The sequence below is a fragment of the Pelodiscus sinensis genome, chromosome 4, assembly GCF_049634645.1.
Source record: "Pelodiscus sinensis isolate JC-2024 chromosome 4, ASM4963464v1, whole genome shotgun sequence".
In the NCBI taxonomy this organism is placed as follows: domain Eukaryota; kingdom Metazoa; phylum Chordata; order Testudines; family Trionychidae; genus Pelodiscus; species Pelodiscus sinensis.
In genome coordinates, this window is record NC_134714.1 from 112,348,877 (window position 1) to 112,361,117 (window position 12,241).

The following is a 12,241-nucleotide window of genomic DNA, read 5'->3' on the forward strand; positions in this document are numbered from 1 at the left end:
CACTTGATACCCTTTGCTGTTAGCCTTGTAGTCGGGGTGAGCTATACTGATGTGATGGTCTGGATCTGATTTTTCTCCAAATTTCTGTGCATGTGTGTATGCATTTCCCTTTGACACTTTGGCAAGTAAATTCTCAAAGAATTGGAACAGGAACTAAATCAAAGTTGATGCTGTACATGGCAAATACTTAGGTAAAATGGGCACCATTAAAATTCAGCATTCCCTGCCAAAGATGCCTTGTTTTTCTTTCTATACAATGATTAGAGGAGAACTGTCCTATCTATTCTCTGCAGTAGCCAATGCTGGGAGGTAACAGTATCCACTAAACCAATTCTCTGCTTCTGCTCTTTCCTAGTTGGCAATTGAGTTATATTCACTGGCTTCTGAGAAATGGTAAAGTTCTTCCTGATTATTAGGCAGCTAATTGCTATCCAGCCTAGCTATGGATTTAGATAGCAGAACTAGTTTATACCAACCCTGTTATAGCTATTGTTTTGTGCAGAGGTTTAAACCAGGCAATGGCTATTCCTGGCTCATGCAGAAGTAGTAATCCCCTGAGATTCGATTCACTCTATAAAACCTCACATTATTTCATGGCAACTCACAAGTTGCTGTGATTAATTCCATGCTAATTGAGCACACCTGCTCTTCAGTTACTTCAATCAGCAGAAGAAATTTTTAGTGATTCAGATGTGTTGGTCATCTAGAGCTGCTTTGTGCAGCCCATGCTACTTTGAACTGAAATACCAGTTTCAGCAGAGAATGGATGATTTCTTAGGGGATCCCTAAATGCTAAGCAACCTCTTAAGCCATATACCGTCTAATATAAATTAGAGCAGCTGTGCAGCTTCTCTGACCTATCATGGGGACTGGACAGTGCTATCTTTGCATGCCTACCTACACTGCTTGCATGTAGCCTGGGAAGGGAACATAGCTGAAGAAAGATCCCAAGGGACTCCAAGCAGAAGAATATATAATCAACTCCTAGGAGAAAAATTAAATAGCAATAATAATACCTAGGTACAATTGAACAAATCAAGTGGGAAGGGGAATGCATATACCGAACCTCCCATGCAGTTCAGTGTTCATTAGTGATACAGGGCCTCACAGCTAATTGCTTTGTTGTATGAATGCATCTTTGGGCCACTGCTGTAATGCAAGGACCATGACAGTAGCAAGAAATGTGGCTGGGGAAAGTTAGTTAGGGGGAAACATCTTGCTGTGAGTTTTTTGCAGGCTCCCAAACTTCAGGATTGTTAATTTTGCTTGCATTTTAATAGTCAGTTTGGATTGGATTCAGAAGCAAAGATACTTTTCAATAGGGTAACCTTCCTGAGGAATTTTCTTTCCTACTGAATTTTTAAGCACCACAATTGTAAAAGGTGTTGCTGAGTGGGAGTTTAAAAGACAATGGGCCAAATTCACCTCTGGCTTAACTCTACTGAGATCAGCTCATTTACATTAACACAGTGTCTACACTTGGAAACAATTTCAAAATTATTAAATTTGATTTAAGAACTCCTGATTTTAGCAAATTCGAACTAGCATATCCTCACTATGGGAAACATCGAAATTAGTCTGAGGCAGGAGCAGTGAACGTGAATGCACTACCTTGACTTAGAGCCCTAGGAAGCAGTCTGGGGAGCTGCAGGAGGCCACCCAGAGAACAATAAATTTGAATTAGTGGCACCGGAACATCCACACTAATGTTATTTCAGAACTAGCATTACTCCTCATAAAAAGCAGGATACAGCATTTGAATTCTGCAGCCCATTATTTTGAAATAATGGGCCTGGTACTCTGGATGACCACTTACAAATTTGAACTGGGGGGGGGGGGGGGGGGTGTTATTTTGGAATAAGGTCTTCGTATAGACCAGGGCTAGCAGAGTTTAAAGCAGGATGTTTTTGCCCCTAAATTAGTAAATCCCACAACTACCCTGTTTCTTGAAGGATCTGGATTAAATGAAGCTCTCAAGTAATATGACAGAAGAAAACTAACAGTACCTTGAAGCTGACAGAATTAACTTGTTATGAAACAGAGTTTCTGGACATCTCCATTCAAATGTAGAAGCAACTCATCCTGACAGGAAGACTTCAATGGGTTTTAGAGTATATCCCTTAATGACCTAATTATTTCCAATGCATGACTTTGCAGACATTGGCATGTGAGTTCCATTTTGAAGGTGTGAGCACAGTTCAAGATACACCAGGGCATTGTCACCCCCAGGTTCACTGCATTTCATGACCTTGCACACACTCAATCAATTTCTAGGTAAATGCCTGATTATTTTCAATGGCTCCATTTTCAATGGAACTATTAGCATAAATACAGTCATGCCTTGAACCATTTGCTGCTGTTTAAACTCCATGAGGGTCAAACTGTAGCTGAAAAAACCTTTACCACAGAAAAAATGAAGTACACCATTGTTTATGACAGCTACAGAGGATATATTAACATTCTGCTAGAAAGTGTGGTTTTAACTAGGGCTGTCAACTGGTATTCAATAGTATACCAAGTGAATTTCATTAAATGTGTTTGGATGTTTTTCTAAATTTTAAATATATTGATTTCTATAACAACACAATACAAAGTTTACAGTGCTCATTTTATATTTTTGAATGCAAATATGTGCACTGTAAATGATAAACAAAAGAAATAGCATTTTTCAATTCACCTCATAAGTATTACATTTTCTCACTACATTGTAACTTATAAATGTAGAATTAAGTACAAAAATGCATTCAAAAATAAAAATCTAAAACATTAGATCCTACAAGTCCACTCAGTCCTATTCTTGTTCAGTTAATCATGCAGAATACAAGTTTGATTACAGTTTGCAGGAGATAATGCTGCCGTCTTCTTTTTCACAATGTCACCTGTCTTTTTACGTGCAAGTATTTGAAATAAAAAAAAATAAAGTGAGCATCGTACACTGTTTTGTGTTGTAATTGAAATAAATATATTTGAAATATGTAGAAAACATCCCAGAATATGTAAATAAATGGAATTCTATTAATAGGTTGATAAATCAAGATTAATTTTAATTGCTTGACAGCCCTAGTTTTAACATTGATGTTGAACTACCTAGTATGATTCTTTCATTGTAGGTAGATCTGATTCATATCCCTTTGTATATTGATAATCATCTATACTGGAATTTGGATAACTGATGTAGTGATAGAAATTAAGGCTGATTTTTAACAAAATTAATACTAAGGCATTGGGTTAATTTAATAAGAGGGCAGATGGGTTTTTGAAACCCAATACATGTAATTATATTTGGTGCCAAATTCTGCCAGCATTACTCACACTAAGAATACCTTACAATGTGAGCCATCCCTAATGAGACTACTTCACAGAGTCTGTATATCACTTCTCACCATCTGGCAGGTTTGCAGAGTTGGACTCCCAGTTATAAGGTTTGGGATTCTCAAAGGGGCTTAATGGATGTATGCTCCCAGATCAGTTTTGGATACCTCCCAAGCTAAAATAGCTCTAATTAGAACAGTTATTTCAGTCGCCTTGCCCAGGAGTCAGGTGTATCCCATCGGAGGTAGATTCATTCCCTGCTCCATGACAGATTCAAATGCTGTCAAAAAGAAATATACGTTTCTAGTCCTTATGCTTATTATGACAACAACCTTCCAAGTGTAACTAATGCAATGTTGTCCTCCTGAGCCTGCGGACAGTTTTTTTTAAACAGGTCTCAGAAGTTCACACTTGCATCTGATGCATATATACCATATTTTGTACACAGCCAGTGCAATCATATACAAAATTGGTAAATGCTTGTGCAGATAGGCAAACAAAGGCCAGAAATAGCAGTGGACCTAATAGTGGCCAGCATATTTTTTTCCCCCATTTCACCTTCTATAACAATGATTTTCAACCTTTGTGGACTCCTAAACAATTTCCAATGGAGTTGTGCATTCCTTGGAAATTCACTTTCTGGTCTGCAGACACCTGTCTTAGACTGAAAACTGATGGAAAAGAATTAAACTACAAATGTTGTGCATGTTCGGCACCCACACCCACTTGTGTTGTGCCAAACTGTGGGCTTCTGTAGTAAAGACACCACTTCTGGGTTTTGACCTGTAGGTGGAGGTAGTCCAATATTTCTGATAAGAATAACATAATGCCCTTCCTAAGATCTGAAGCTTTATTTTCATAAGCACCTTTCACAGACCCTTTAGACATTGTCTGTAGACCCTCAGGGATGTGCAGACCACTGTCTGAAAACAATTGCTCTGTAAGTTGATAACTACATAGAGTCCATGTTCTGTAATTCATATTCTCGCAAACAACCATTGTTATCAATGGGAGCTCCACCATTTAATGAGGGCATATGTAGCCTTAATGCTGTAAGATCTAGTGCACAGATCAGAATTAAAAATGTAATTTGGCCTTCTCTCCAGAATGAATGTGTTGTGCCTGTTCTGGAGTAAGGCTAATTTTTGAGTTTTAGTACCATGTATTCTGCCAAATAAATAGAGCAGGAATTTGGTATTAGTGTTTTACTCTAACAACTATATTAATAAAAGAGATCAAATTTTGACTTTGAATATAGTAAGAGTCACACATGCATATGAGTGCAGAATGTGGCCTACAATCTACAATAGGGTGTATTTAGGATTCTTTTAATAGTGATGGGAAGATTTTCAACGACAAAAGGCATCAGTGGGAGCTGGGTGCCTAACAATTTGTATCTTTGAAAATCTTCCCCATAAATATTTACAGCAAATCTAGGACAGGGTAGTATTCTCAGGCCAGTTTAATTACACTTAAACTGATCTCTTTTTACATAAAAATTATTCATTTTAATAGGTGGGAAATGTTATCATGATGACCTCTGTGGAAATAATATTAATTTGTGCCCTCAAGGGAATGGGTACACAAACAACATTCATTTCCATTTACTTACTAGGGTACATCTAGACTGCAGGCTTCTTTCAAAAGAAGCTTTTTCGGAAGAGATCTTCCAAAAAAACTTCTTCCAAAAGAGAGCATCCGCACTTCAAAAGTGCATCGAAAAAGCAATCTGCTTTTTCAAAAGAGAATGTCCACACTCATCGGACACTCTCTCGCATATAAGCTGTGATTGGTATGGGCGGAATGGCCACCAGGGCACCTGGGGTTTTTGCTGGAGGCCTCTTCTTTCGAAAAAAAAACTTCCTCTTCTGCATCTACACACACCTTTTTCTGAAAGAGCTCTTTCAGAAAAGGCGTTCTTCCTCGTAGAATGAGATTTACCAATGTCGGAAAAACCCCTGCTTTCTTTTGATTTTCTTTCAAAAGAATGCAATAGCCATGTGGACGTGATGTTTTTTCAGAAAAATGGCCATTTTTCAAAAAAAAAAAAAACCCAACAACCCTACAGTCTAGATGGATCCAAAGGTATAAAAAGTTATTTTTAACTTTACCTGAACTTTTTTAAGTAAAGACTTAAACTGGTGTTTATACATCAAGCTCTAAAGACAGTAATAACTTAATTCTATAACAAGGAATAGTTCTGTGGCACTTTAGAGACTAACAAATTCATCAGATGAGATGCTTTCATAGTAGCAATTAAGTGGAATTCCTTCTCTGTAGCTTTAAAAATGGCTATTCATCTGACAGGCCTTGGAGCTTGTACCCATGGCAACTGACATGTTGATGTCTGTTTAATCTAATTATGTTGTTTCATCTGCATTCAAAGTCACAACTGATACAACACTAGTGAGGGGGGAAATATGAAATTTGTTAATTGAGCTTATTAACAAGGTAGCAATGAAATGGTGGCAGCAATGTCTATATGAACATCTACCTCAGTTAATGCTGTACCTTTTATAGAGAATCCAGCCTAGTATGCACTAACAAGCATATAAAGAGTCATTCTATGCCCTGAGGCACTTGCACGCTAAATAGACCGAAGGTAAGAGAAAAGAAGTGTTATCAACATTTTACAAATGAGAAATTGACACAAGGATATTAAGTGACTTGCCTATGGGCACATAGGAAGTCTGTGACACACAGAAATTTAAATCCCATCTCCTGATGCCTGAAGCATTGATTGATTGATTTTCGGTTGGTCTCTACAAATGCACAGGTATTGCACAAGACTCCAGATTTGGGTAACTGCACAAACAGGCAGGCATTTTCAAGCCCACAAACCCAATTTGAGTGCACAAATGCCCATTATTGAAGAAATATAGGGTTATAATCAAGGTGGATGAGTTCTTCTAGTAAAATGAAAGTTATTAGTACAATACTTTTTAATATAAAAGGAAGCAAGTAAGTTATTACTCTAAAAAAGCCATCATCTGAGAAGTTTCTGCACAATACTTGAAACATCATCTGCCCCTTCCTTATTTAGAATAGGAAGTAGTGTTGATAACTTGTAGAATCTCTTGTAAATGTTGACTTTTATTGTCAGTTTTAATGGCAACTTCCATCTATAGCAACGAAAGGCCAAATCCTGCTATTTTGAGTTAGACCTTAATCAAGCAAACTCCTACTGATTTTAGTGTGGGATGTACCTAAGCAAGGACTCTGTATGTGTGCGCGTGCGTGTGTGTGTTTTAAAACCACGTGTTGTTGTAGATATGTAAGGATCACAACAGAAAAAGAGGCCTGGTAGGGAAAGTTTTCGATTAAGTTTTCTTTTCTATAAAACTCAAATATAACTGAATAAAAAATAATATTTCTATACTTTTTTCAACTTTTCTATATAATTTGACAGAAATTTACTACTTTATTATATACAAGGATTAAAAAAACTATAGGAACATTAAAATTCTCTGTTAAATTGAATAACATTTAACATAATCTCTGTGTATAATTCAATAGGAATGAAACCAAAATTTTTCCATGAGAGCAAAGTGGATTTGGTCCTGAAGTATCATCCATCTGATGTAATCATTTACACATTATATAAAGTAGATGTCAAGTGCTACCAAATCAGAATTCTCCACCCTTGACAGTGAGAAATACTTTGTAGCCCTTTGGCACTCACTTTGCTGAAATATAAATGATATCCCAGTATACGAAGTGGAAGAAACACATACAGATTCCACATCAGCAAAATCATTTTGGTTCAACTATCACAGAGATGTCTGTAGCAAGCAAGATTTGGTCAGACTGTCACACATTCCAGTAGTAGCAGCAGCCATCTCAGCTAAGGCTGTGTCTAGACTACAAAGAAAAGTTGGAAAAAGATATGTATCTTTTTCTGCTTTTCTTCCAAAAGAGGCTTTTCCGACATTTGGCCCGACTACACTGCTCATCTGATGAAGTGGATCTTTGCCCACGAAAGCTTATGCTCCAATAAATCTGTTAGTCTATAAGGTGCCACAGGACTCCTCATCACTCTTTTGGAACATCCCTTCTTCCTCGTAGAACGAGGTTTGCAGGGATGCCGAAAAAACGTGTCTGCTTTTCTGATTTTTTTTTTTAAAGTAGACACGTTCCTTGGATGTGGCAGAGCTTTTTCAGGATACCTCTGGTATCCCAGAAAAACTTTGCAGTCTAGATGTACAGTTGGCTTTCCAAAGTGTGGCATTAGTGTAATTGGCAGATGGCACTCTGATAGATTCAAGGATCATCTCAGACCACTTGCAGAGCAGTACAATGACTAGGTCATGACAAAGTCACTATGGTTTGGTGACTACAAGCCAGACAGGATGGATGTGGAGAACATATAGTATTGATCCATGGAATTCTAATGTGTGTCAAATAAAACATCTGGCTGTTCCATTCTAGGAAGCCAGGCTGTGCTGTTGGTGACTGGAGTATGAGGTAGAACTAATTAATACCCATGCCACTTCATGTGTGGCAATGTCTTATAGCTATGGATTTACTGGTAGCACAATACGGTGGAAATGATTTGTGAATGACTAGAGAGTTCATGGCAATTAGAAGTTTCCCTAACAAGATGTCTTGTAACCTTGTAGTGTGTAAATAAGGCTACAACTTTTCCCCATCCAGAGTGATAGTGGGTTGGTCAGAAGCAGACCCTGGGAGCAAGTGCAGGAGCTTGCAAATTGTTAAATGAGAATGCCTCCGTTTGTTGATGGATAATATTTCATCTGCTTATTGTAAGAGAGAGGCTTTTTGTTTGTTTGTTTGTTTAGTGAATTTGATCACTGTAAGACACTATAGACCAAACCATTAGCCCAGGACCACTAGCCCACCTACTTAGGTTAAGTAGCCAACGTAGGTGGTAGGTAGCGATATGTTTGGAAAGTGGGATGTTGAAGTAGTTTCGACTACAATGTACAGAATGATTTATAGAGCAGTGCATTCTTTGGCCATGCCCCACCCCCACCTTCTGGATTATCCATTTCCTTTCCCCCCTCTGCAGTGCCACATAGGACCTGCCTTGCATGAGACTTACACCCCCTTTGTGGACTCCCAACATAACCTGAAGCAGCAAAACAGCACCATTGCCAATGGAAGCTTTTGGGTCATTAATGAGGGGGCTGATTTATCCATAAGTTGATGGAGGAAATACTTTTTTTAAAGGTTTCTGTCTTTGTAATGAATAGTAGGAATTCTTTCAATGAAGCATGGAATATATAGGAGTGTAGAACTAGAGGTGGGTGAATCTTTTTGTTTCAAAATTTACTTTGTTTTTATTTAAATAAAATGAATAATATTGTAAATTGTCAAATGAAAAGCAACGGTTTCAGTTTTGGCACAACCTTTTATTTGACCCAAAATTCAACTTTTTTATTCAATAAAAATGTAACTCTTTTTTTTTTATTCAACCCAAAACTTTTTTCATTTGTTTTTTCAGAATTGCTAGTAAACCCCCAAATCCATAAATTTACTTCTGTGTAGAAAAGGGGTGGGCAGCAATTTTTTTGGGGGGCACTCCAAAATTTTGGTAAGTGGTCAAGGGCCAGACCCTTCTATGGAAGGGGGTGCCAGGGTCTGGGACGGAGGTTGGGTGCAGAATGGAGTTTAGGGTAGGGGACTGGGCTGCAGGAGGGGGTATGACAGTGAAAGGCTTGGTGGATGAACATGTGTGTAGAACATGAATTTCAATTACCCATATGTGACAGGGCGCCTGCCCTGCACTGGCCCTTTAACACCAGGACTCCGGCCCGGAGCTGGGGCTAACAGAAAGGAGACCAGCGGGAGCTAGTTAAGACTAGAGAGAGCCCAGCTGGCAAAGATCCAGGACTGCACGAGTGGCGGGTAGAAGCCAGCTGAACCCATTAGGGTGAGTAGGAGCACAGCTGGCACGTATATATAGAGAAGCCCAGGTTGCTCAAGGGGGAAGGAGAGAGAGGTCGGTGAAGGGCTGACTGTGGAGGAAGCAGGAGCTCCCAGGAGGGAGACCTGCTGGGGATAGTCAGCAAGGGCTGGGAGAAGGCCAGCTAAGGCTACCCTGATGAGGGGCTGGAGACAAGGCCCAGGCTTGGAGGCAGGTTACAGCCTGGCTTAGGTAAGCGGGGCTGCGGAGATAAGCCCAAATGCCTATGATGAGCAACCCATACAGACTGTATTCTGCCCTGAGAGGGGCTATATGAAGACAGTCAGGGGGCACTGAGGCACACTGGGGTGTGAACCCCCTGACACCATACAAGATATTTATCAATGATCCAAATTTAGTTTGTTGGATCATGTCAATATATGTCAATAGATTTGCTCTAAATTTATATTGCTTTATTTGAAAGCTTTATCTGGCTATTATGTCCTTCCATACTCTGGTGCATGAAATGTCCTGTCTCATTTTTATACCTTTCCAGAACCAGGGTTTCAAAAATTGTAGGGTTTTTAAAGCAATATTTCTATTAAATTATTTCATCAACTTTTTAAGATAATTTCATTTTAAAAACTCTTAAATTAGACAATAAGAAGCTACATGCCTTTATCAAGAGGAAAATACATTATGATAAGCACTCTTTAGGTTTATTTTTCTGATGAGTTAATTTCACAGTAAATTCATCTTTCAAAAACCTTCTCAAGTTTCCAGACTGATACTCAAACATTGAAGACAGAAAAATGTTCCAGTTCAATGCAGAAACCTAAACTCTGCTCAAGTAGGATGCAGTTTCACCCAGGTCACTTTTAAATATGCTTACATAATTCACTTTCTCTTGCTTGTGAGAAGAGAATAGTTATGTTTTATTCTTTTTTTTAAGTGATAGTAGATAAAATGATGAACATCCTGCATGAATGAAACTGACTGAAGACCTGAGGGGTGTACCTGTCCTGCAAAACTGTTGCCAGAGTTTTTTCCAAAATTCAATTAAAATCACATTTATTTAAATGCATCTTAATTAACATACTGGACTGGGAGAAACTGACTGCAGTAAAATATAGAAATATGATGATCAAAGTTTAATGTAACCCTTTGATTCTCCTGAAGCATCAGAAATACTATAAGTGGTACCTACTCTCAGTCAAATTCATTATTGGTGTAAATGCACAATAGAGAAAGTGTTTTTGTCCTTTGCCCCTTGCCTTCACACACACGGACATATCAATTTGATGAATGTAATTATCTATCACTCAAATGAGTTTTTGATCAATCCTGTTTCATAGCAGCTTTTCAGAATCTCTCTCTCTCTCACACATATATAAAATTTCTGGTGGGACAACAGTGGTGTCATCACATTTCCCTGCCCTCAGCTCCTCTGGCCCTTACATTCCTTCCTCACAGGGGGATCAATCTTAGGCCACTACCAGCTCCTGCCCCCACCCCCTGGCACCAGCCACCTTCCACATTGACTGGCCTCTTCCCCTGCAGCCTGAAGACCCTCCTCGTGCCACACTACCATTGCTGCTGGGCGGACCAAGCCCAGAATACCCATCCCTGCCTTTCACACTGACTGGCACCTTCCTCAGGAGCCCTACTTGCTGCAGGCCCTCCTCATGCCACCCTCAACCCCCTCACTTGCCCCCTGTAGCCAGACAGGAACCCCCCTGTAACATCCATTTTTGCTTGCATGGAGCATACAGGGCACGCAGAGCAGAAAGCCTTGAACAGAAGGCCCGGATATGCAGTCTGCTGTGACCCTGAATGGCTGTAAACAGAGATACGCCAGTTGCTGACCAAGAGGCTTCGGAGGAGTGCCCTTGACTGAAACCCATATTGATATGAACACACAGCCGTCTGCGGGGGGAGGAATCTCCCGCCAAGTAAAAAAAAAAAATGTCCAGTGCTCACAATTTAGCTATCTCTCTTGCAAGTGTAAATTAAGTTGAAACTTCCTTGTAAGAACTGGCGTCACAAAGATGGACCAGTATAATTTAGCATCTTAGGGTATGTCTACACTACCACCCTAGTTTGAACTACGGTGGTAATGTAGGCAACCGGAGTTGCAAATGAAGCCCGGGATTTGAATTTCCCGGGCTTTATTTGCATAAAGCCGGGCGCTGCCATTTTTAAATGTCCGCTAGTGCGGACGCCGTGCCGTGCGGCTACACGGACTAGGTAGTTCGGACTAGGCTTTCTAGTCCGAACTACCGTTACTCCTCATAGGATATGGGCCCCTATGGGTATAAAGATGGGTCCAGCAGCACATTTACTCTGAGTGTCAATCTACCATGTATCTGCTGATCGGGTTAGGTGTTTGACCTCCCGAGGTTCCACGGGGACGCCCACCTCATATTCATCTTTCCTAGGAATTGAGGGACTGGCCCTGGCTTGACCCACTGGAGTCGAGAGGCACAGAAGGGGGTAAAAATTGTACCTGCATGTGGTCCTTTGTCTTAAGTGTACACATAGACTTAGAGCTCTTTAAAGATTAAGCTGTCACTTGGTACCATTATTCCTATTTTCTATCTTTATTTTCTTTGTAACCATTTTTAAGATCTATATTTGCTAGCAGTTAAGAAATAGAGCAATAGCCATTGTAACCATATGATTTATAAGCTTGTTTAATAAACCTGTAACTGTTTAAGCTTTAACCTGACTCCTTCAGTTGCTGTAACAGAACCAAGCACAATTTAAAAGAACTTCAGCTGGTCATAAGGGACAGATATAGGAAGAGCTGGGACATTTGGATCGTGTCACTTCCAAAGGACAGATCCATTGGGGCATCTCTGTCTTCCCTAGACTGCCCGCTGCGAAGGGGTCCTGTATCCTAGCAGTTGAAATCTGAGATGTAATAAGCTCTTCCTATAAACTCTGGGGCGTCTGTCAGCCTGTTGGCTGCCCTCCGCGATGGGACCCTGGTCCTAGTGGTAAAGACACATGTGTTAAACCTTTTCTTGGTAACACACACACACACACACTGCCCTGACTGTC